Here is a 24,637-nt window from a genome sequence, read left to right as displayed (position 1 = left end):
GAATTAACTTAATTCGCACGCCTTTATATATATAGAGAGAGGGAGTAACACGTCGTTGTAACCAACGCGGCTAATTCTTTCGGTCGTCCACGGACCGCGTGCGAGCAACGATACTTAGTTTCGCCTTAGGGTGGATAGCGGAGGACGATACGAGCCATCGGAGCCAATCAGATGACCTGCGAATGTCACGTGACCTTGGGGAGAGGGGCGTAGACTTCAGTAGTCTCGGGACCAGTTCGGAGCGCTCGACTGACCGGGATGGCTCGTGGGGTCCGGGGGGTACTGCTCGTGCATGCAGCGTCTATGAGCAGTTCCGTTATTGAACTAATCTAATAACGTAGGTTCAAACCGACGCAACTTTGTGACGACACCACGAATACGGTGGGAGCAGACTTGGAACTAAGCCGCTACAAGTAACGGGATTACTTGTAATTAGTTACTTTTCTCGTAATTCAGTAATTAATCCGTTACCTTTTTGAAAATGTAATTTGTAATGTATATCATTACTTTTTCACTAACGGATCACTAAAATTACATGTTACAATTCTTCCGTCCCGTCAAAGGGAGATATAGACTCGAAGAATGGCGATGTATCGGCCTTCGCGCTTTTAGCATGGTAGCACAAGACTCTGGTGAGGTGCTGGCGAGGGAAAGGAAAGGAATTCCCGGAAAGCACGAGAGCCCAGCAAGAGCCCGTTTCTGGACTCGTTAGTACGTTCAGCCATGCTGGTAGGATTCGACTGCCTATAATAGGAAGGCAACGGGTTTCAACTTCTTGAGAAACGAACGTACGGCTTCGAGTTTACAAAAGAGCGGAAAACTAATTGCCCATAAAACCGTCGCGTGGGGTTTGTGTCGAGTGGGACCGTGGACACGAGTCCCGACACAGTGACCGTGGTGCATATGTCGGCTCCTCCCCCCCCCCCCCCCCCCCCCCCCGCCCCCCGGTCTTCTACTCTCCTGCTTCCCTCCCCACCCCTCCGCGCCTTGTCCACCAAAACAACTTTTTTTTTCTTTTTTTTTACGAAGTTGTGTTTTGTCTGTCGACGTTTCTGCCTGCATACGCTCACTCCGCAAACAGAGAGGAAGCTGTAATGAGACCTCGGCCCTACTCATCCTCGATAGCGCTGTGAAAGCTGAATACTACTGGACCAACCAGCTAAGTTGCTTCTATCACTTGACATCGCGCTAGCGGATGCGTAGGGCAAAAATATGACGGGTGCGATGGCAGCAGTTCATTGGAACAGAAAAAAAAAAAAAAAAATCTAGCATTGACCCAGCTGTCAGTTTAAACAGTAACTTTCGACAGCAGGCAATGAGCTGGTCGGGGAGCACAACGAAACGGCTTGAGACATCCAAGCTGAACCCGTATTCTTAGAAACGAGAATGCTAGGGTTTTTGTCAGCGGATTGCGTCTACGGGATCTTAGACCGAAATTTTAAGGAAAGAGACAGCCCCAGTTTTCTGAGAATAAACAGTGGCTCACTTGGACACTGCCGCCTGTAAACGACATGAAAGACTTGGAATCGTGCTATTCATTGAAAATTCTTCTTCTTTTAATTATTTCTATACGGAAAAATGAGGTCAGCTCAGAGATTTTGCATTAATAGTTAGTGTTACGTCTTGGTTCTGGTAAGTTTGGCGATCGAGAAAAAAGATCAAGTGGATCATTCGGCCGAATAACAACCTTCATCTCGCTGGAGTCTTTGAAATGTACCCATGGAGAGGCATGTACCGCATCTTGGTCTCACAGCCAGTTCATTTTAGTAGGTAAACCAGCCCGTATATAGGCAACATGCAGCAAACATGGAAAATCTTGGGAGAATCGTGTTTTAAAGCTCGCCGATGCCGAACTCAGATTAATTCGAATGGTGCGCGTGCCTCCACCGCCCAAGCGCACACTTCGCATGTTCGTGGGATGTAGTTCTGTCCCGGTTCGACAGCTCAAGGCTCGTTTATCTCGAGCACCTGTTCTCGAGCACCACCAAAAGTCCTTTAAATCTTCATAGATTCGTCCTCTTATAATTATGAACCCAGAATGATGCGTAGATACTGAATGTGTTGTATTTTTGTTTCAAATTTTGATGGGGCCCAAAGTTTTCTCCCTCAAACACGCTGTATATAGTGTGACGTTTTCGTGTTTCTTTGGAGTAACGCATAAGTAATCGAGTAAAGTAACGAAATAATTAATCGATTACTTTTTACAGGAAGTAATTTGTAACCGTATTCCATTACTTTCTAGGTTAAGTAATTGTAACCGTAATTAATTACTTTCTTGAAGTAATTAATTACAGGGTGGGAGCTACACGCTCGCCATTGAACCGCCTCGCTTTCGTCAGCTGACCCACCAGTTCCTGTTCGTCTTAGAGCCGTGTCCTCACCGATTGAAGACGTGCCTCTGTCGAATGCTCACGCAGCCCTGGCGCTCTAAACTCGTCAAACACAAAGTTGGAGCCGGAAGTTCGCAGAGCCCGCCGATTGGACGCTAGCGATCGACAGAACTCCATGACATCTTCGTGGCAGTCCAATCGGTGCGCTCCGTCAACTTGGGTCCCAACTTTGTGCTTGACGAGTTTAGAGCCCCTGGTGCAAGCAAGGTCCGTGCCCCGCGTTTGCCTCTTTAGGTGACGTTGCAATTTGATATCTTTAGGTGTCGGTTGCCTTACCCCACTCTCTGCGCTTGGGTATATGGGCGAAAACGTGGTGCAAGGTAGGGGTATGACGGGTCCAACGCCCCCGTACTTCTAGCTTTCTAGCTTAGAAGCGAAAGAAGTATGACGCTCGCGCGACCGAGATCCGACGAGGCGGGAAAGCTCGATCTGAGAAAGAGGAGGGGGGTGGGGGGGGGGGGGGGGGGTGCAAAGAGAACGGAGCGTCCCTATTGAAACGCAAAGAGAGCTCCGAAGGGGCGAATACTACGCGGAAGACAACTGTTCCCTTTGGGTCGTCCTCGATGTTGGGTAGGGCGAGGCACGGCAGGAGCAACGGCTCGGCGGTGCACAAACAATGGTCGATGATTGGAGAAAAACCGGAGCCGTTGCGCCCACTTCCTCGCGGAATAAGACCGCAACCGGAACGAGGGACGAGTGTGCGCCCGTTATTTATCGGCTGATATCCATTGTTGGCCCGAGTCAACGGTTACGTCAGTCGAAAATATGAGTCACCGCCCATAGCATAGATATAGCTGCGCTGGATCGGAAACTTATCGTTAACTTATCGAAATCAACGGATAAAAGCCGAGCGTTATTTATTGGCGCGAACATTTGGCGAGCGCACGATTTATGAGGCAGTAGCCGGCTCTTTCATCTCGTGACGCTTCACTTGCAGAGAGACGTGATTGATGTTTTGTCTTTCTCATTCGATGGTGAGCGAGAATGCGCCGAAAAGTCGGGGTAACACACAATGGCGTGTTATTTTATTGAGCGACGCATATGGTATGTCACGAGTGGAAAGATTAAAATTGCGGAGAGAATATGATATATCCCGGTAGCGGTGGCTACACTCTGCCTGCGCGTCTAGTTACCCGGAAAACACTCGAATAGCCAATATCTATGACCCATAGGAAATGAGCCCACGGAATGACGAGGCGGAACATCCGTTTGGACGTTAAAATGAAGTCAGCCCTGTGGCATTACGCAATGCAAGCATGACGCTTTGCATTGCGTAATGCCAAAGCGTAGATTTAATTTTGAGGTGTAAACAGATGTTCCGCCTCATCATTCGCTGAGCTGATTTCGTAGATTGCAGAGATTGGCTCTCCGAGTGTTTTGCGGGTAAGTAGACGCGTAGGAATTTCTCAGAGTGTACTATACTCCCCCTCAAGACCGAACCGCAGTCGACGCTACTCTCCGACTTAGCCAATCAAGAAGTCCCAAAACTTCGTCATGGCGCTCCTTCCCTTTGTAAAATCGCGCGCAGAAAAAAAAAAAAAAGTGAAAGTGCAGAATTGCGGCGATAATGGCAAACGCACAAAAGCGATGTGACCTCCGTGACGACGCACTTTTGGCGCTACTTGATAGCTTCCGCCGAATGGTCGTCGGCTGCTACGACGACGTATAAACTTCGTCGGTATCTTCGTAAGACTCCTGAAACTCTTCCAGAACCAACGACTCTGGTCGAGCTATACACCACCACGGTGTTTAGAAACAACTCCGGTTTGCCCACACCACGGTGTGGGAAGTGCGTGTGCCCAGAGACCGAATTCGGGAGGAATGAAGCGTTGTGCGCATGCGCAGTGGCGACAGCAGCGCCACCGCAGTGGCGTGTGACGTCAGTGAGATGAGTTGCTCTTCTTGTCGACTCCCGGAAGAGAAGATGGACGCGCGTCTGAATCTATCAAATGTCCGCAGGTTGCCGCATCGCATGTGCGACCCTTTGTTGTTTTGTTTCGTGCTTTGAGACGGACGCGATAGGGCAACGTGCGAGCGCATTTGGGACTTGGTCCGGTCTCGGTCCAAATTGCCTGGAACGGGGGAGACGCACTCCTGGCGCCCCGATTTTCCATATCTCCCCCGGAACCAGTCCGACCCCTTTTCTTGTGGCCGCAGAAGGCTCGTTTGCCGCAGAAAGAAGAACTATCGGAGGGGGAGTCGGCGGTCATTCGCGAGGCGTGATTGATGGCGAGAAGCCGCCAGGGGTCTGTCAGGCCGCTGCTTTGTTGATCCGATGGATGGCTCGTTTCTTTGCTTTGCCAGGCTCACTTCCGCGCGCTGCGCTTTCTGGAGGGCGGGGAGGGGCCAAGGCCGTGACCTCCGGAAGCGACTACTCGGGGAGGGGGGACAAGCCGAAAGGCGCCGCCGCCGTCTCCGGCGCACTTGGGGATTGGCCGCTCAAGGTTCCGGCTTTGTTGTCGGATTTGCGCAGTCGCTTTCCGGAAAATGATGCCGCGACGAGTGCGGATTCCCGTGTACGCCGAGGGCGACGAAATGCAAAGCCTCCTCCTAAGTAGTTCGTGGACTCGGCGGCGCTAGCGGTTTACTATGGGAAAATGAAAGACCAGCCCTCCTCAACCACTAACAACGATGTAAAAAAAAAAGTGATTTTTTAATATAATTATTATTGTACCGTTGAAGTCGTTAGTTTCGATTGGTTTACGTTTCCTCCCAGTGACGGGAAACATGAAAAAAACTAAAGTGTGGAATGTTGTCTACCCTATTTCACATGCGCGAATTGCTAGCAAAGAGCACGAGCGCGGGAGCGCATCTCTGCCCGCGCTTGAAGGAAGAAATTTATGAATGGGGTTGTATTTATCTAGAGACAAATATGTCTCAGAGGGCGGAGAAAAAGTCGGCTTAAGCAAGATGTTGATGCCATTTCAATTCGCTATGTCGTCTAGGAGTGCTGTAAACTATTAAGGCCCGTTCACACTCTTGCGACCGAGTAAGACCGAGACAGACCTGACCGGTTTTTAAGCCTCTTGCGACGTCTTAGGACCGGATGCGCCGCAGCGGAGCTGGTCCTAAGATGTCGTAAAAGGCTTAAAACCGGTCTGGTCTCTTTTGGTCTTACTCGGTTGCATATGTGTGAACGGGCCTTACCCCATTCCCCGCGCTGGGCTTACGCCGTTTCGCGGCGACAGTCTGCGGCGGCTCATTACGAAAAAATATGAACCCACTCAGCCCACCCGAAAACGCCGCTTCGCGGCGTCCGATTATTCGCTAAAGTGTCATTCGGTGAAACGTGGGCGTTCGCTAAAACGTCATTCGATCAAATGACTGCCTCCCAATGCACGAGAGCTTTTGCCTTTGAGATGTGCCTGAGAGCAAGGAGCTCGCGCTTGTAGCCTTGACTGCGGTACATCATACGGTGAATAGTGCATAGGTGGGTCTGTCCGCAGCTGGCGCACTGTTCCCGCAGTTATCTTTTTTTTTACATCGAGGAACGTGAATTTATTACTCCGAAATTTTTGTGAGATTCAATGAAGAAACACCGTAGCAGAAAATTCTGTGTGTGTCTCGCGGGCTCAGTCACTTCCGTACAACTGCTTTTCCGCGGATATAGGCCAACTTGATAAACTTCTAACTCAATTCCTTGGTTAATACCATGGAGCGTTTTTGTGTTTCATTTCATTCAAACAGTATTTCGCTTTTCTTTCTCTTTTTTTTTTTTTTTTTTTTTTTGTTTTACGTACGTGCGTTAGAACTTGATATTGACCGTTCTAAACAGCACGACTCAAGGGCGTGCTGCGAAATGTCTGACTACGACCTCCACAGTTTATAGTTCGGCAGCAAAATGTAGCGTATTAGATCAGCAGATGGAGAAATATAAGACGTGATGTAGAAATATAAGATCCTGGTAGCTTGCATGAGGTGACGAGACGTATCCAAGTCTGTTCCCCTTACAAAAATGATCAATGCGTTTCAACTGACTTTCTACTGTGTTCCTATAGGGTCAATTAAAACTCAATGTCTCATGAGTTTGATCATTAGAGACCCAATTTTGATTCTATTGAATTTACTCATTAGGAATGCAATTGAGACTGATCATAAGAAACTCAATGTCGATTCTATTGACTTTACTCACTAGGAATGCAATTAAGTTTGATCATTAGAAGCTCAATATCAATTCTAATGAATTTACTAATTAGGGATGCAATAGAGCGTTATCATAAGAAAGTCAATATCGATTTTATTGAATTTACTCATTAGGACTGCAATTGAGTTTCGTCATTAAGAACTCAATATTGATTCAATTGTATTTACTCATTAGGAAGGCAATTGAGTTTGGTCAGAAGAAACTCAATATCGGTTCTATAGAATTTACTCATTAGGAATGCAATTGAGTTTGGTCATTAGAAACTCAGTATCGATCCTATTGAATTTACTCATCAGGAATGCAATTGAGTTTGGTAATAAGAAACTCAGTACTCGATCCTATTGAATTTACTCATCAGGAATGCAATTGAGTTTGGTAATAAGAAACTCAATATCGATTCTATTGAATTTACTCATTAGGAATGCAGTTGAGTTTGGTCATTAAGATATCAATATATATTCTTTTGAAATTGCTCATAAAAGTGAAATTGGGTTTGCTCATTAGAAATGCAATAGGTATTCTTTTGAATTTACTCATTAGGAATGCAATTGAGTTTGGTCATAAGAAACTCAATATCGATCCAATTGAATTTACTCATTAGGAATGCAATTGAGTTTGGTCATAAGAAACTCAATAACGAGTCTATTGAATTTGCTCATTAGGAATGCAATTGAGTTTGGTCATTAGAAACTCAGTATCGATCCTATTGAATTTACTCATCAGGAATGCAATTGAGTTTGGTAATAAGAAATTCAATATTGATTCTATTGAATTTACTCATTAGGAATGCAGTTGAGTTTGGTCATTAAGATATCAATATATATTCATTTGAAATTGCTCATAAAAGTGAAATTGGGTTTGCTCATTAGAAATGCAATAGGTATTCTTTTGAATTTACTCATTAGGAATGCAATTGAGTTTGGTCATAAGAAACTCAATATCGATCCAATTGAATTTACTCATTAGGAATGCAATTGAGTTTGGTCATAAGAAACTCAATAACGAGTCTATTGAATTTGCTCATTAGGAATGCAATTGAGTTTGGTCGTTTGTGGATTACTGCACCGAACGATTATTGCTTGTACCAATGTTTTTTTCTATTATTCTGTTGAGCGATAGAGTCCCATGACGTCCAAACACTGTTTATCATTCATGAGACTTCCAAGAAGGAAATAGCAAACTGGGAACCTTAATAAATGCTGAGGTGGTCACCGGCCAAATGAATACCTTTCTTATGTAGGGTATATAAGGCGGTGGGGTAGTCAAGGGGAGTATGATTAGTGGGTTGTGAGTGCTTAGTTGGGATGTTTGTGTTCGTTTCCTCCGTGTGCTTTGTTTCCTTCATGTTGCATGCTTTAAGTAATTATACAAAAAGAATTATACAAACCAGTTGCAAATTTTGTTTAAACGTAGTTGAAATAAATTTTATTGAAACACGTTGCAAAAATTCAATTGAAACTCAATTGCATTTTTTTATTGAAACCCAATAGCAAAAGTTCTATTTGAAACACTATTGCCAAAATTCAATAGAAATGCAATTGCTAAACATTTAATTAAGACTCAGTGGCCAATACCCTGGAACGGTTCAATAGAGACTCATTAGAAAAAAGTCAATTGAGTTTCAATTGAGACTGAATGCGGTCTATTGAGTGAGTCCTTTACACTTTCAATTGAAACTCAATTAATTTCTTTGTAAGGGTCGTGGCCAACTTTCTGGAACATTCCGTAGAATGAAAACTTTGAAAGGAAATTTAAAATGTTTAATTGATTTGTGTTCTATGATGCCTAGGCAATTACAATCCTCGAGAAGTTTACAATCCTTTGTCAAGAAAAGCAGAAATTGACCGTTTTGTTAATGTGGCCCCGTAGGATTCAATGAGAGTAAAATTCGAACAGCTGTGGAATAAAAAGTATACGTGTCCAAAAGTTTTATTACTGCTTATTGACATTTTATGACTGCCATCTAAAATGTTTCCGGGGAACATCGCGATGTTTGTTGTTGTTCGGTTGAAATAGACCGATCTCACTAAGCGTTCGGCGCATGCGTGACGCCGCCATGACTTTAGTTCACGGAAGGCGTGATGTCCATGCATGTGAGGGCTCGTATAACGTCTCGTGCTCCACGTGCGCCGAGCTGTGGTGGGGTTTTCGCACGTGCAGAAAGACTAAAGTTCCCTGGATGCGCTGCGGCAGCGGCGGCGTAGTCAAACTGGCTGGTGAAATCGGTCTATTCTCATGTTAGTGCTTGCGCCGAGGCGTTGATATCCAAAAAGGTTAGAAATGCGAAAACGTGAACTCCTTTCGATACTGGTATCAGCTACTATTTCGTGGTACCCATCTTTATAATTTATTTACGCATATTAGGGTAAAGCGTTGTATTTTTAACATTGCGTTGTGGTCTGGTAAAAATACGTAGTCTGCTTACATACCTAGTAGTTGTCCTTTAAGGCATATTAATGACGCAAATGTTGTTTATTTTTTTTTTTCGACAGCATTTTTGGATATCTGCGCATATTGGTCCTTACTGTTGTATCGGCAGGCTGTGATGTTACCCTCTTCGAAAAGCTTTGGCTTTGCGCACTCATTTGCCTTATAGACGTTTATTGAGCCGCCATTGCCGACCTTCTCCTTTCTTATTGAGATGCCGAGCCACTGAAGCGGGCGTTGACGAGTCTCCACAAAGGCCTATGCTGGGGACAAGGACCCAGTAGCACCTAAAGCGGCAATACCCTGCCCTGCTGTGGGAATGATGAGGTGAAGCTAACGGAAATAAAAGGAAACAAAAACTGAGGGTCGGTAATGGCGGCGCCCAAACTTCGCGGTATTACGCGTACGTAGGGCATCGAATAGCTTCCTTCAATAATTTGCGTTGTAGCAGCGACACGTGCTGTTTCCAGATCTTGCCGTGTGTGTTTCGCTTTGCGTGTTTCCCTGTCGTCTAGTTGTTAGGAGCGAAACGCGCGAACTATACGCCGACAACCGGATCAACCCGTTTCAACGTTTCCCTGTGTCAGCTATTTCGGTTCTCTAAAGTTAGAGAGGAAACTGCCCTATCAGTTGTCCGTATCTGCGATAGGGGGGGGGGGGGGGGGGGGGGGGGCGGCGGTTTTGCGGTTTTCGGAGCTCCAACGGACGTCGCATCGTCCTCCACCCACCCCGTCCTTCCCTTCCTGCCGGAGAATTTGGATGAGCCGCGAGCATTGTTTGCAACTCCGCGACAGCAGTAACGAGCCCGCGGCATTTTACGACTTCCTTCGCGGGCCGTTTGCCTTTCGCAGGAACCTTCCCTTCAAAATATCGTTGGGAAATTTTCTTGGTGTTCGTTTGGTGTTTGGTTAGCGCTGTCTGCATGCGTCGCGGCAATGTAGCCGATGCAAGGAGTTCCGTCAGGCACCCCCCTTTCTTGGGACGCGTGCGGACAAGCTGGAACGCAGCTTGCCGCTGGAAATCGAGAAGCCCACGCAAGGCCGTGCGTGCGTATGCGTGCTCCCTTCAACCAGTTCACAGTGCAGCGGAAGCTACGTGTTTGCCGGGCCAATCACCAAACTCCCGTTCATCCCTGGACTCCGCCGCTTTCTGCGCGTGGGTATATACGGGCGGGGGAGCGTGTTCACGTGGGCGAAAGATGGATCTGCGACTGGCCCAACCAGCGGGTAGCTTCCACCAGCGCTGTCAGCTGAGCGGCGAACGGTGTGCTGCACGCCATGAATGCCCTTCCCGTGTGTGGCTGTGTGCTGCCCTGATGCGCGTGCATGCGTGCGCGCCAGCCTTCAGCGGCCCTCGGCTGGCCGGCGGCCACGCCTCAACGAACAGGCGCGCCGAGTGTTTTGTCTCTCCACCGCCGTTGTGTGGGCCTCCCTCGGACGATTGTTGTGGCGATGAGTTACCCCTTGGGTCTTTCACTCTTTTGCGCGTCGCGGTCTTCACCTTTCTCATTCGGTGTCCCTTTTATACTCCCCTTTCGCCTTACGATAGACCGCGGCAGACGCTATGCGGAGACAAACTGATGGAAAGGAGGAGATCGGCGCTCGCAGTTACGTCAGTGCGCCCAACCCTGATTGGAAGGATAGTGGGCAAAGAAAGGCAAAGGCTAGATATTTTACAGTCTCGATCCGTATACAATCCGAGCGAACAAGAGCGTCGTCTGCTCCTTGCACAGTGTCTCGCGTTCGAACGCCGGTCCTCAACGTTCGGCTTTCGAACAGTGAGCAGAAACAAAGGCAGCTAGCTTTTCCAAGGAGAGTTGGGCGCCTTGACGTCACCGCTTGCTCTCGTCTTGGTCGGTCTATTCGCGACTCCAGCAACTTATAGGGGGCGCCACCACCAAACAAACATGGCGGCTGAGTCCAGGTCGCGTCGGCTCGGCCGGGCCGCCTGAATGGGTGGCGCATTCAATTTAACAAATTTTCTTTCGCTGAATGCCCAATTTTATGGGTATTTGAACTGAGACAATTAAGTGTAGCCGGTGCGCATAAACTTGCCGAGCATAGTTTTGTTTTGCCAATGTTTTTTGTTCTTTTCATGTCAAACTTTCGTTTCGAAGACTTCGATCAAAACCGAAACTATGGGCTACGGAGAAACGGTAATAGCCTCTAATTAGTTTTGATCATCTAAGGAAAGCGGCAAGGGCTACAAAATTGTTCCACCAAGAGTAATTTTTAGCTAACTCGCATGCCTCGACCATACGACTTATCTGTCCGCGAAATTAAGCTTTTGTGCCTGTCCGCGTTTCAAGAAACAGCTCCAGTCGTGTGCTCGGTCAAGAACGCAGGCTGCAGGAAAATTACGAAAATTAAGCAAGCGCTTCTTGAGCCAAGGAGCATGTCAACTCGCTGGCGCTTCACTAAGCAGCTGATACTCGTATTTCAATTCAGGTTTTAGTAGCAATCGAGAAGTCATTTTGACGAATATGCGGATTATGTGTTATATTACGACCCACTAAAGCGATATTAGTATATTCTTCGGGTTGAAATATGAACTTAGTTGACTAACTATTAGGTGGACTGCTGAATAAAAGTATATTTGACAGACAGAGAGATACTACTTAAACTTAGCCAAATGGTTCTAGCCGGTAGAACGGAGACGAATGCGGACAAACTGAGGAGAGTCTTTATCGGAGATTCACTCAGACCTCTCTGCATTGAACTTGACTTCGAATCCTGAACGGATAAAATTAGTATTTTTCGTGGCCGGTCAACCTGAGCAATGTAGACGTATATTGCTGCTGGCTTCGACAGGGGTTATAATATAAATATTGGAGGCGCGATAGATCCTAATGACGTGACAGCTTCTAACTTCGCGAGACGCGTCCCCCACCTTTTGAAAGCAGATAATTTCCCTCATTAATCATATGCAGCGAGCAGGTTTTCTGAATCAAGTAATTGCGAAATTAGCCCAACTCCCTCAATGTGGTCTTTTTCGGCGGAAAGCCGCCAAGATGAATAGCCAACGCACCGGCCGGCGTTAGTGGCTCAAATTAACTTGAAGCTAACCGAGCACAACCAAACTCAAGGAAAGCAGCCATCGAACCTTCCCATTCACTTGACTGCAACATTGCTGTTCCCTCCAGTGAAACACTTCTTCTGTCGACCTCAGTCCACTGTTCTACATCCTTATAAAGAAACCACTTATCAGTTACCGAGCAGTCGTCACTTTGAATGTGATTAGAGACAGACGAGAAATCAAAACGTTTTTCCGTGATTCCTCCTCATCCAAAAAATTGAAAGCACGCGACCGTGTGTTGTGAAGTAAAAGGGATTTCAAACACGTGATGCAAAGAAACAATCTACTGAGGCTTCACCACACTAATGAACACTCAGGCAAACTTAAAAATTTTTTGGACCTTTGTCAAATTACATTGCTCGCCCCGGCGCCGACAGCACGTGCCCGCGAAAGCCATCAGAGACGCGGCGGGGCGCGGAGCGACCTGGACCGACTGGTTCCCGGTTTTCCCGCTTGGCGGCATCCGTTTTGCTGGAGTCGCGAATACTTCGTTTCAGCTTCGGTCCGAGCGCGGCCGATGTTATGAGCCGAAGGGCCAATCAAACACCGCAAAAAGCGCAGCGTCATGGCGTGCTCTCTTCGCTTGATAAGACTAGCCGGCGGAGGAGCGCGCGCAGAGAGACGGCGAATACCGGCGGGTCCTATCAACTGCAGAGAGCACGCCATGACGTCGTGCCTCTTTCGCTGTTTGATTGGCCCTTCGGCTCATAACATCGGCCACGCTCGGACCGAAGCTGAAACGAAGTATAGCGCTATCAAGGTATCACGGGACTCCGCGCGTCGCAGGGCCCTTCCCGAAAATCGCGTGGCACTCACACACGGCGTTGTATTGGCTGGGATGGCTCGTAGCCTCCCGTTGCGGTCCGTAGTAAGGTGAAACGAAGTGAGCTTCCCTCGCGATGCACCGCGTAATGGCCACCTTCCTCGCCGAGTATATCTCTCCGGGTGTCGCGCTGTCTTCCCGTCAGCGAACCCGCCGCGGTCGTTTTGCATTACTTGAGTTGAGGGTGGCCCCTCTTTCTCGGAGGCCTCGTATCGCTCTACGTGTCCAGCTCTCTGCTATTTCTTCGTTTTGTTTGCTGCTTCTTCCTCTTCGCGTTTAACTTATCCGCGATTCCCGCCTTGGACGTGAGAAAGCACCGAATGCAGATGTCTGAAGCCGCCATGGCCAAGGTCGTCCGTTCAGTGGCTTCGACGACGCCGGGGTGCAAGAGCTTCAGTTCTATCTGCATAAGTGCGCTGCAGCGCGGCATGCTCGGGTAAGGGCGTTGTGGATGCGATAGAGAGTTTTAGTAGATCGTTCCGACTAAAGCCTCTTCATGTTTCAAAAGTAGCGCAAGGTGGGTCGATGCACGAGGCACGTGCAACGTGCTGCCCTCGGGAAGATCATGGCGGCACAGCGCAGCACTGAGCTGGATTTCAGACGCCATTTTCTTCCCAGAAGTGGCGCGCGGCATATGTCTTGAGCATTTCCACAACAAGGAATGGCGCCACTTTTTCCAGAATAGAGGGGCTTTAGTTCCGACAACTGTGTTAACGACACCGGTTACTCCGCCGCCGCCTTTGCGCATGCATCGTGTCGATATCGGGGGTATATCGTCGTGTCCGGAGCTTTTGGACCGATTGACTAAAGCTCACGAATATCATTTCCCTGACATGTCGCACAATCTGTTGCGCAACATTCGCAACGATGGAAAGTCCGATTCGTCATTTGCGCCGTTGAAGATGACGTACTTGCGTTGGCATAGTGCGCAACAACAAAAACAACCAAACTTTTTTTTTTTTTAGAGCGCAGCTCTGAGGGGCTTGTTCCCGGCTTGAGCGGCGTCGGCGTAACCAAGGTCACCCTAAGGTCAACGCACGGTCACGTGACCCCCAAGATCACGTGACACCCAAAGTCACGTGACTCCCCAAGTCACGTGACCTCCCCCCAGGTCACGTGACCCCCTCCCCCGGAGGTCACGTGACCCCCGATGACGGCATCGTCACTGATGACGTCATCAGTGGCGTCACTGATGACGTCACCGTCATCAGCATCGTCATCCTCATCATCACTGATGACGTCATCGTCACTGATGACGTCATTGGCATCTGCATCTTCATCGTCGCTGATGACGTCATCAGTGACGTCACTGATGACGTCATCGGCATCGTCACTTGACCCCCAAGGTCACGTGACCCCCCCCCCCCCCCCCCCAGTACCCTTCCCTCCTCCTCTTCAAGAGCTGCGCTCAAATTCGGCGTTACAAGGTTACAAGCGCGAGGTCCTTGCTTTTCGTACACGTTGAGGCACATGGTAACAATGATGGATGGAGACAAAATGCTGTATTTTGTATTTATTTTCTCTATTTTCGGCGCTGTAGTGATACTGTGTTTCGGTGATTGATTTGTTTTGTTGTAGCGCTCAGTCAAATCCGTAAAAACTGCATTGGTATATAGCTGTGTTCTTTCTTTTTAACGAGAGAAGACTAGCCCCACGCCAGAACCGTCTGGCTTGCGGCCGGCGGAAGAAATGGGTAACTTGGGTGCATTTTTGCCTTTAATTTATTCAAGATGGCAAAATAGCGTTCTCACTGGGATACGCTATCTTTGTGGAGCTTGATATTGTTATTTGGTAAATAGTCCCGGATTGCTATTCGCAGTTTCGCCGAGTTGCCATTTGATGTTTGACCGATGCTGCCTACCCAATTGTTAAACAATTAGAAGTGTCTCATTTGAAAAGGCTAGCGGTTGCGGTAAGGCGCCCGCGCAATTTTTCCGTCTGTTATCTAGCTTCAGCCTTCTATACCTGCTCCACGAGTGGTAACGGAGAAATTGTAATATCTCTTAAAGGGGCAGTCAAGTGGTTTTTGAGTTCGTGTTTTGATAATGACAGCTGAATTTAGACGCCTTAAGTATCCCTAAAAACCAAAAAGTATAGACCTTTCCATCGCTTATCGCCCAGGCGAAAAATGTCGAGTCACTGGACTGTTACGCAGGCGCGGCGTACGAATTTTTCGCAAGAGGCGCTATTGCGCGTGCTCAGAAGGCATTTAACAGTCCAGTAAGAAAAGATGACAGCTCGCAGAAGGCGTTTGTTGGAAAGGTCTATAGTCATACGGTGATTATTTCTTTAATAAAAATGTAATTGAAGGCCGCCAAACCTCGGATCCATCCGAAAACGAAACCACTCTCATTGGTCGTCGCACGCTTATCAAAAGGATCTCGGGCCAATGGCGTTGGACCAGACTTGTGCCCGTTACTCCAAAAAAGTAATTAATTACAATTACAATTACTTGGCCTAAAAACTAGTGGATTACCGTTACAAATTACTCCCCGTAAAAAGTAACTGATTAATTACTTCGTTACTTTACTCAATTACTTTTGCGTTACTTTAAAGAAACACGCAAAATACCTGCAAAATCTACTGCGTGTTTGTGGGGGGAATTTTGGGCGCCATCAAAAAATAAAACAGATTCAGTAATATATCTACCGATTATTTTAGCATAATAATTTTACGACGATGGATCTATAAGGCTGTAAAAAACTGGAACGGGTTTTCGATATAAACGAATCTAGCGCAGTCCACTGGGACAGAACTGAATCCCATGAACATGCGACGAATGCACATGGGTGGCGGAGGCACGCACACCATTCGAAATATGGCATCGCCAAACTTTAGAACACGACTATCCCGAAGATGTGGTTTTTCTACGATTGATATATATATTGCCTCAATAGGGGCTGGTTTAGCCACTAAAACCAACTGGCTGTAAGACCTACATGCGGTACTTGCGTTTGGGCAGATTTCAGAGCACCGCTTGTTGAAGGTTGTTATCCCGCCTTGACCCACTTGATCTTTTTTCTTGGTCATCAAACTAATAAAAACTGAAACTTCACACGAAAACTTCATCCACAATCTTTCAGTTAAGTTGATTTTTCAGTTTATAAAATATTAAAAAAAGCACAATTTTCAGTGAACAGCAAGCTTCAAGGCAGCGCAAGGCGGCGTGCACGCCGCCTTGCGCTGCCTTAACTCATGTGTAGGCACCCTACTGTGTCCAAGTCAGCCACTGTTTATGGACTGTGTTCCCTTTCCCTAAAATGTCGGAGTAAGTTCCCGTAGGCACAATCCACTGACGAGAACCCCAATATTCTCGTTTCTAGGAATATGGGTTCGGCTTCGAAGTCCCAAGCCATTTTGGCTGTGCTCCCCGGCCACCTTATCGCCTGCTGTCCAAAGTTACTGTTTGAACTGACAGTAGTGTTGACGCTACATGTTTTCTGTTACAATGAGCTGCTGCCATCGCTTCCCTTATGTTTGTGCCTTACGCATCCGCTATAGTGCGAAGTCAAGTGACAGAAGCCACAAAGCTGGTTGGTCCAGCCAGTATTTAGCTTTCACAGCGCTGTCAAAGATGAACAGGGTCAAGTTCTTGTTACAATTTTTTTTTTTGTCTGCGGGGTGTGTGTGTGTAGGCAGAACATCGACAAACAAAGGACGGTCTCGTGTGACAAAAAAAAAAAAAAATGCTGTTTGGTTTTTGGGGGACAACACGCAGGGGGTTGGGCGGAAAGCGGGGGGGCGGGGGGGCGGGGGACGAGCGGACATCTGCACCACGGTCACAGTGTCCACGTTCGTACTCTTCGCGACTCCCACTCGACGGTTTTATGGGCCATTAGTTTTCTGCTCTTTTGTGCGCTCGAAGCAGTCCGTTCGTTTTCCAAGTCGAAGCGTGTTGCCTTCATGTAGACAGTCGAATCCTCCCGGCCTGACTGACCGTACGAACAAGTCCAGAAACGGGCTCTGGCTGGGCTGTCGCGGTTTCCGTGAATTCTTTTCCTTCGCCAGCACTAGATCTCTTCGTGAGCGAGCCCCCGCCTTGTGTTACTATGCTAAAGGCGCGGAGGCCGTTGCATCGCCTTTCTTCCACTCTATTTTTCCCTTTGACGGGGCGGAAGAATTGTAACGAGTAATTTCAGTAACGCGTTACTGAAAAAGTAATGAAATTAGATTACAAATTACATTTTCAAAAAAGTAACGGATTAATTACAAAATTACTAGAAAAGTAATTAATTACAAGTAATTCCGTTACTTGTAACGGATTACTTCCAAGTCTGCGTTGGACGACGTTCCGTCGCGCAGTGATCCCGAGGTAGCCGCATCGGCCGAACCTCTTTGTCATTCGAGCTTCGATCATGGCGGAGTTCTCTACGCTCGAGGACCTGACGCCGTTAGAGGTTGAAGTTCTTCGGCGGACAGCCGACCTGGGGATGATTTCCTATGACGCCACTCCGACGTGCGATGTGGACGATAGCAGCGCTTCGGAGTCATGTTCGGGTTCCGAGGACGACGAAACGCAGACCTTTTCGGGCGTTCTTCGATTTGCGGTTGGGGCAAGTCGTAACCAAACCAACGTTTGACATCGCAGCGTTACCTCTGGTACGTGATGTCAAACGATGTCGCCACGTTGACTTTTGCCTAAGGAGAACGGGGGGAAGGCTGGTTCAGACATGTGCAACGAGCGCGTACCTACGACTGCGTCCGTTGCAACCGGAACGACCGCACTGCGCCGCGCGTACACACACCTGTAACCACTACAACAAGCGCAGCGTGTCGTCAGCACGGCGACCGCTTCTGTACGCCGCCGTCAGCTGTGTCAGCGGCCCCTCTAAAAAAGGGGACGCACTGCTACTCAATGCCGTAACAGAATATAGACAGACAGTTTTCTAGTCTAAAGCTTTATTATTTTTTCTTGATAGGCTTGCAGGGTACAGCGAATGAAAAAAATAAAATAAAAAGATGCAGCGCCGTCTTGGACGTTCACGACTCTAATACACGACATTGCAATAGTACAAATATCGCCCCACGCCTTTTCTACGATTATAAAAGACAATGTAATCTTAGCAGCGATATAGCAACGTAGAAATATGATTTCGTGATCAGATAGACGTTGCGAGCGTTCAGGATTGCTAACACTAATCACTTTTCTCCGGTGATGAAAACGCGTGAAAATTCGTATCCTTTATACGGTACGCGCCAGTAATACCTTGAACTTGAGCACACGCATGAAATGCGCCAAATCAGAAATCCGGGCGATGTTCGAGGACACAAATGCTTAGAAAGCACCACTGTAGTCGAAGTAAACAAACACGACGGCACGGGCGTTCACTCTAAAAAAAAAGGGTGTAGTGGGTACACCCACAGGGGGTGTAAGTGCTGCCACATATACTACACCCATAAAGGTGTACTGGTACACCTCAAAAACGAGGTGCATATATACACTCTCTTTAGGGGTGCATATGTTCACCCTTTTATACACCTTCAGCATTCGGGGGTGCACAGGTACACCCCATACTCGGGTGTGTCTCTACTCCTTTCTTACACCCTGACTGTCGTTTCGGTGTGCAGGTACACCCCAATTTAAGGTGTATAAGTATTCCCTTCTCTACACCCAACAACCGGGTTTGCTATTACACCGTTGTTTACACCCAGCCCGCTCATAGGGAGCGGAGATACACCCGCCAACAGGGTTTACTATTACACCGTTTTTTACACCCACCCCGCTCATATGAAACATATATACACCTCATTCAATGATGTACCATTACACCTCTTTGTGCACCCACCTCGAGGAAGCCTGTAAAAAATGTACGCGCCCAGGTGGTTGCAAAAAGGCAGGTAAACAGACACAACGGATTGTTTTCAAATTTTCTATAAGTTTATTAGACAGCCTATTCCGTAAACAAGTACAAACGTGCAAGCGATCTGTGATATGTGAAGATGTACAACGAAGCTGTCACACAACTGAGGAGATTACTGAGCGAACAAGAACCGGGGTGATTCTTCGGCAGTGTCTATTCTCTCAGCAGCCGGCAGAATTATTTACCCGAAATCGTGCCGGCAGTCGTCACTCATTGGCGATATAATCACTTCATCGAACGACGTGTCATCGACAGCTCAGGTTAGCTTTCCTCTATAAACATCTCTTTTTTTTTTGTAATGAGCCGCCCCAGGCTATGTGCGCGAGGTGATATATACGGGTATCACAAGTAGGGTGAACATTTTTTTTTAATGAGCCGCCGCATACTGTCGCCACGAAGCGACGTGAACGGATAGGCTGGGTCGGTGAGCACGCGCCTCAGAGACACACGCACGACGAAATGTCCCTACAGCGTGTATTTCGCGTAACGAGTAACGGTGAAACGTTAGTGTCGACGAAACGTGTCTAGAAAATGTGTATCAATGAAAAGATGTCCATGAAACGCGTGTTCACAAAACGCTGGGAGAATAAGAAAGTCACCTGCAGTTATCACATGATTGTAGACAGCTAATGGCAGGCGACTGCCGATAGAATTTCGGGGAAATTATTCTCCCGGCTGCTAGGAAATAGACACTGCCTAATTTTAGACGTAACCAGGAACGGAACTGTCAATTGCTGCAAAGGAGTAGGTTGCAGCGCACTTACAATGAAAATATCGGACTTGAAATATGTAATCCGTGATAGATATTGACACGGGCACTGCAGAACCACACAAACACAAACACGGAAAGAAAGGGGTCTGTGAAGATTCAACACGATGTGGCAGAAGAAGTAATTTGCCAAACCGAACACTAAACGCATCACATGAATTCCTTGGGATTTTTTGAAGAAATCGCTTGTTGCCGATGTACGTTGGACTTTTTAAACACTGGAAGCCTTGGTACACTCGAATACGTTGTCACGGACGAAATCTCTGGCAGCCCCGCTGGTCGCAGCACAGCACACAAGAAACGAGGCCGGGAATCAGACATTTCCGGATCGGAAAGAGCTACTACGTCACTCGTGAAACCTTTGCCACATGATCACGCTCTTGCCATTACCCGCGCCCAGACAGCGGACTCAAGGCATAAAAAAAGCCTCCAGTTCATCGGTCCGACGACTGCGTAGCCTCTTCCACGCTTTCAGCTTAGGGTGAGAAAGAAAAGAGAGGAGTATACGAAAATAGCAGCTCCTTCAAGTCCAAAAGTGGTCGCCCTCGCGAAGGCTTATCTTCAGGGTTATCCCAACAATGAACGCAGCTAGAGGATTTGTCCCCTATATCCTCTTGAAAGTTCGACCCAAAGTTAATAGTGCAGTGGATGCAAACGTGGCCTTGACCTTGAGGCAGGTGCCGTGCTCTGCCTTATCTCTAGCTTGGAGACTGTAGTCACGTGATCCTACCCGGAGACCCGATTGGCCTAAAACAAGCATAGCGTCTACTCTACTGTCAATACCGAGTGAACCAAACAGTTCCATACTTCCTAAGAAACTGACCAACCCAAAAGTGACCTCCAAGAGGGCATCCAAGCACACGCTGGTCGGGGCGCGCGGCTGGCGTGGCGGTGCACTGATACACCTAGAGGTTTTTAAGGGAGAGGAGGATGCTCATTGTCGGTGCACAAATACACTGGGTGGGCAACTGAAGGTGCATCTTTCAGGAAGGGGGTGCATGTGCTGCTGATACACCCGACTACACCCGATTTTTCTTAGAGTGTTTCTGCTATCTTGAGAGTGCCGCCACGACATCGCCGCACGAGTAGGTGGATGTTCCCTTCTAGTACGTGCTGGGTTATCATAGCGAAACACGACGAAAATTCACAGTCAAGGATAGCGCTTTTACGCGGAACGATGAGCTTTCACCAGGCCGTCCATTCCGACGATCACCACCGACGCCACGTTTGCGGATAGAAGGAGCCGGCCTGCAACGCGCGGAGATACGTGCGCTTCCGCGCATCCCTGGGGAACGGGAAATTCACCCCCCGCGCAGGAAGGCAAATAGAAAACGTAGTTCCTTGTTTGTGAAACGATAATTCCGCTATCGCTTATTCTAAACTAGAAATATTTTACGTCTTGTGAAATTATCATGCACAACATGTTTAAATGAACTGAAAATTGTTTTTTTAGCGAAACTTCAAAAAGACCGCCAAAATTTTCAAACATACGATAATTTCATTGGTCCTCGCAAGTACAGAAAAGAGACCGCACGTATTTTATTCCTGCGTGATTAATAGGCGTTTCTGCCTTCTAAAACTGAAGATACTCATTCACTGACGCTTCCTTTACACCATCGCACCAAAAAGTAGCTTCTCCAAAAACCGCTTGAGTGTCCCTTTAATCAAACTTAAAATCCAATTAATCTTTTTTTTTTTTTGTTACTGGTAGGATATTGTGACATCAGCGGTTCTAATCACGAACTGCCTTTCGCGCCTTTTATTTTTCTACAACACTGCAGGAAGGAAAGCGTGTCCAATAAAAGCGCGCAGACGAGGAACTGAACAAACCGGACGTCAACATGTAACCAGAAAGTCACGATAAATTCTTCTCATACTGCCTTTCCTTTCAACTCCCGTGATAAGTATGAGAGACAATCGGTGAAGCCGCTTGCATCTGGACATCAAAGATTAATGAGACATCTTGTGAAAGCTTGTTACGATCCAAACTCTCATGGCGAACGAAAGATGATTTATCACCTGTTTTTGCCACCATGAAAGTTTCTTAAGGTGATATATGTGATCCGTGGGAGTTCGTTACCCCCTGTGTGCGCCGTGATGAGGACGATGACACGGAATCGATCCATCGAGCCGTGGTTTCAGTTGAGATAGAACCACGAGGACCGTCATTAATGCCCGTGTCCCACTAGAGCGACATACAGAAACAAACGACAGCGACAAGCCTCAAACATGCTCAAACACGAGCATCATTCACGCGAGGGTATCTTTGGGGGGCTTGCAATAGCTCGTGCTTACTTCACGAGCACCGAACGACTAAACGCCTGCCAAAGGCATAATCGCGAGCATGCTGCATGGGTTTGAAGCTTGTCGCTGTCTTTTGTTTCTGTCTGTCGCTCTAGTGGGACACGGGCATAAGCGAGCGAGTGTAAATGTCTGTTACACCTTACGTGAATCAATTTTGTTATTACTTTGTCATCGTGGAGGAGGGTGGGGGAGGGGGGGTATACAGCGAGCGTACCGTTCGTTATCTCTTGCTGCGGGGAAAAGAAATCAAAACCCGCATTCGTGAGAAACGCACCAGAATGCGGAAGGGCGTTTCGCATGTTATCTACCCGAGCAACTTGAGTTATTTTTCCTTACCGGGAGTCATCGTCGTTCAGTTCTTCGCTCCGCCGTCTTTTCATGCACGAGTGGGGAAGGCGTCTTCGTTCACGCTTCCATGCAATCGCCCCTTTTTCTTTCTTTTTTTTCTTTTTGTAACCGTCAGCGGTAGCACAGCTCTAAACGTGGCATTGCACCAGGTGCCCGCGAAGAAGGTAGTATTTCGGAATGTAATTCGATGTTGAATAAGCATTTGGTAAACTTTTCCTCTGCTTACAGCCGCATTTTCTTCCGTTTGAAGACCAGAAAAACACGTCGCTGAAGAGCAAGCACCCTTCAGGAAGGTCTCGAGGGCTTCATACAGTTCTAAGACTGCTCTCGACTCCGGGTTATTTCGGTTCATCTTGTCTTTCGGGAACCAGATAGCGAGTCCACAAGCGAGATTCCTGCGAGACCGCAGACGAGCGGAGAGGTCGCTAGCGCGGATGGGAAGGAAAGGCAGCAGCAGGCCAAAGACAGGAGCTGGTGCGAGCGCCGGGAGCCGAAAATGAGAGTACGTGAAGAAGGGACCTTTGGCAGGGTTCAAGAAGAGGACGTGTGTGGGCAAAGCGGGAGGGGAGGGGGGGGGGGGGCAGTGCCGGCCATGGTTGCCCGACGAAGCGTGGCGGCAGGGCCAGATGGCCTGGGGAGCTCGAGAGAAGCAGGCTGGTGCACTCGAGGAACGCCGGGGGCCCTGCTGGCGGGAGACAAAGGGAGGCGGGGGGAGCTGGGCAAATGGACGCCAGAGAAAGGGCCCGATTCGGACGACACACCTCTGCGATCCGAGGTTTCTTTGTTCTAATTCCACTGTCCGGTTTGGCGAGTACGCTCAGAGCCGCTTGATTCCTTCAAGCGGCCGTGGTATACGCTGCTAGCGGCGTCTGTGTCGAATGAAGAACTTGTCGCTGAACGAGCCTTGTTGGCTTTCAGAGAGAGCTGCCGGGGTAAGCGTGGTTGGCCGGAGCTCTGGTCGGGTGCTATGCGTGATATAAAATTCAGGACTTTTAACGCAGAGAACGTTTTTGGCGAGTGAAACTCGATGGAAGCGTATACAGACGCAAAAGTGAGTGGCGACAGGATTTCTCGACTGAGAAAAGCATATGCTGTTGTTTCACTCCCATTGGCTGGCTTGAACGACTATGCGACTTAACTACACCGTGGACTTAACCTATTAGCGTCGGAAGTCGTGGTACGAGTCTCGGTACCTAAACGATGGCACCGAGATTTAACGACCCCAAACATATTCTATGCATGCCGACTTTGTCAGGTATGACCCAAGTACTGCTGGATTGTCCCCCCCCCCCCCCCCTTCTATACATGTATACATGTATACAAGTATACATGTATACATGTATACTTGTATACATGAGAAAGTCATATATGCAGCATTCGAAAGTATTCGCGAGAAGAGGCCCACTGAGTACTTTCATCAGTATTTTTTTTTACATATTTGACAAATTTTTATTTTAAAGCTCGGGATTCTGTTCATAAGTTATGTAGAATGCGTGTTTTTATTTGTTTTATGTCGAGTGCGTGTTTTTATTTGTTTCTCTATCCTGGCTTCTCCTTATTGACTAGGAACAGCAGAATTCTTGGCCTTTTTTCGCGTGATACCCTAATTGCGCCCTCCATCGCAATCTGCAATACGACGGAGAGCTGCTTGGACGTCTTTAAGTGGAAATTCGCCAAACTTTGCGTTAACACTGGCGTTGAAGTGTGCGCAGTAGCGTGCCTCTTTTTTTAATGTTTCCCTCTTCTTACAGCGATATTACAGCCATATATAACTGTTAGTGGGACACTTCGTGGTTTCGCGCCGTCCACCGCGCTCCATATTGACGCGGACAACTTTCGGGTCTCCACCAAAACATTCTACGGACCGCCGATAACAAGATACCAAGCAAGCAAGATGACATGCATGGTCATGCGTGCTAGTAAAAGTAATATGCGTGGTCAGTAAAACAGTCCCCGCCGGGCAATCTGGCAGTGCACTGAGATTGATGCCTATGTGACTAAGAATTTTCACAAACAACAATTCTCGGGAGGTACGCAGATAAAACTACCTTAGAATTTTACGATCCACTTTGTATCAGAAAGCAAGGGGAAAGCAAGCGCGTTAGTGCCCGGTCAGTTCACCTGACATACACAGAGTTTCATTTTCTAAAAGAATAGCCAGAAGGATGGCATTAATAGCGTGTGTTTGTTTCGATAAACCTCCATTTGAGAGTGCACTTCATATTGGCTACTTCCTTGTCGCTGTTTATTCGGAGCTTTTCGTTTAGCACGCGTAACAATTTGTAACGAAATGACGTATGAAAACACGCTTCCCTCTTACGCAGACAGCTGAAATGTTTTCTACTTAATACAGCCATTGGTTCCAAAACGCTATGGAATTATATCGTCCGGTATCTTACTCGGTTTAATACCAAACGGGGGCCTACGCGCACTCTATGGTGCGCGCCCGCAGCTTTATACTCTTCATTCGATCCATCTGCTCCGAAATGTCAGCTT

The 24,637-nt window shown here is 47.6% G+C and overlaps 1 protein-coding gene across 1 annotated transcript in view; it reads left to right on the top strand.

Moving 5' to 3' along the window:
- Positions 1 to 24,637, top strand: part of LOC8050805 (vang-like protein 2-B) — a 176,404-nt gene that overhangs the window by 8,899 nt on the left and 142,868 nt on the right. The window lies entirely within an intron of this gene.

The sequence above is a fragment of the Ixodes scapularis genome, unplaced genomic scaffold (assembly GCF_016920785.2).
Source record: "Ixodes scapularis isolate PalLabHiFi unplaced genomic scaffold, ASM1692078v2 PGA_scaffold0__279_contigs__length_252992795, whole genome shotgun sequence".
Lineage (NCBI taxonomy): Eukaryota > Metazoa > Arthropoda > Arachnida > Ixodida > Ixodidae > Ixodes > Ixodes scapularis.
This window is presented reverse-complemented; position numbering and strand designations above follow the sequence as displayed.